General features: G+C 38.5%; 1 long non-coding RNA gene across 1 annotated transcript in view; it reads left to right on the top strand.

Annotated features, from left to right (window-relative positions):
• Nucleotides 320-1,769, top strand: part of LOC110267608 — a 7,914-nt gene continuing 6,464 nt past the window's right edge. The window contains exon 1 of the long non-coding RNA XR_002355420.1: nt 320-544. This is a non-coding gene — a long non-coding RNA (uncharacterized LOC110267608). The remainder of the gene's footprint in view (nt 545-1,769) is intronic.

The raw sequence follows: 1,769 nt of genomic DNA on the forward strand, positions 1-1,769 counted from the left end.
AATTTGAAAATTTGTCTTTCAACTTGCTTGAAGCATCCTTTTTCATAGAACATAGAAAAAAGAGCTAGAACAACATACCTTGGGAGATTTAAGCTCTAATAAATGGTTGCACATTTTTAACCATAAAGTTTGCTCTTGTGTGTTATACTTGTAAGGTCCCACATCGGTTGGGGAGGAGAACGAAGCATGCCTTATAAGGGTGTGGATACCTCTCCCTAGCATGACGCGTTTTGACGAGTGAGTGTGAGGAGCTTCGGCTATCATCCCTATCGTCAAAGGCAAAACCGTGAGGCCTTGAGTGCCAAAGCAGACAATATCATGCTAGCGGGTGGTTTGGGCTGTTACAGATGGTATCAGAGCCGGAGCCCGGACCGATGTGCCAGCAAAGGCGCTGGGCTCCTTTAGGGGAGTGGATTGTAAGGTCCCACATCGGTTGGGGAGGGGAACGAAGCATGCCTTATAAGGGTGTGGATACCTCTCCCTAGCATGACACATTTTGACGAGTGAGTGTGGGGGGCTTCAGCTATCATCCTTATCGTCAAAGGTAAAACCGTGAGGCCTTGTGTGCTAAAGCGGACAATATCGTGCTAGCAGGTGGTCTGGGCTGTTACAATACTCCTTTTTTTATTGTGATCTTAGATTTGTGTGAATCTGTATGTCCTATATTTGGTGTTTGAATTCATTTAGTATGATTGAGACCATTTTTTATATTGAACTCAGTAACCTATATGGCCAACCCTTACATTCACCTTTGTAACCCCTTTTGAGCCTTTAAACCCCCTTTTGTTCTGATTCTAAGCACATTATTCTCCCTAAAGCGAAAAACCATTGATGTCCTTGAATTGTCTCTTTGATTAGCTTGGGTGGGGTAGTGTGTGTTACTCAAAGTGTGGGGGAAAATTGATGGAAAATATTGGTGATGAAGTGACATGGGGTATTGATTGTGAAAATTTGAAAAATGGGTAAATAGTCATGCATTCATTGTTCAAGATATATGCATCTCTTGTTGTGGACAAAAACAAGGAAATTTTGATCTTGTTTATGAAAAAAATCAATCAAATCAAATTTTGTGCATAGTGGCATATGAAATAAAAATCTAAATAAAAAGTGCATATGTTCGTATTTTGGAAAGAAAATGCATGAGTGAATGTGATAGGAGATAAATGGGTGGTTAGGTTGTTTTGTTATGTGTATATAGGATGATATAGGATTAGGTGGACACTTGAGCTAATCAAAGATCTAATTCACTAAGTCCACTTAACCATATTAATCTTACCTTAACCCTAGCCCCAGTACAATCCTCCAAAGACCTCATGATATTTGTTTTCATGCATCAAATATTAATTGATTGTTAGATGACTTACAAATCTTTGAAAAACATGATTAAAGGAGAATTGAATGATTAAGCCCTAAACACTGAGCGAATAGAGTGAATACACATCCGGTGAGGAGTTCGATTGCTCAATTCTATGTTCTTGTTTCTTATATTGTATCTTCTCGCAAGTTGTTTGTTAGTTTTGAAAATCTCAATTCAATTCTTTGGACATTGATCATAGTGCATTGACTTTTTGCTTTGGCCCTAAGGCTTTCTTGGGATTGATTGGAATTTCATGGTTTGTTTCTACCAACTTCCAGTAGAATAGATTTTAGTAGGTAATATCTAGGATAGATGCATGCATATAGGTAGCACATTAAATAAATTGTTTGCCCTTTCATTCATCTCCTTTGATTGTAAATAGCATGAGGACATGCTAGTGTTTAAGTGTGGG

Source organism: Arachis ipaensis, chromosome B02 (assembly GCF_000816755.2).
Source record: "Arachis ipaensis cultivar K30076 chromosome B02, Araip1.1, whole genome shotgun sequence".
NCBI lineage: Eukaryota > Viridiplantae > Streptophyta > Magnoliopsida > Fabales > Fabaceae > Arachis > Arachis ipaensis.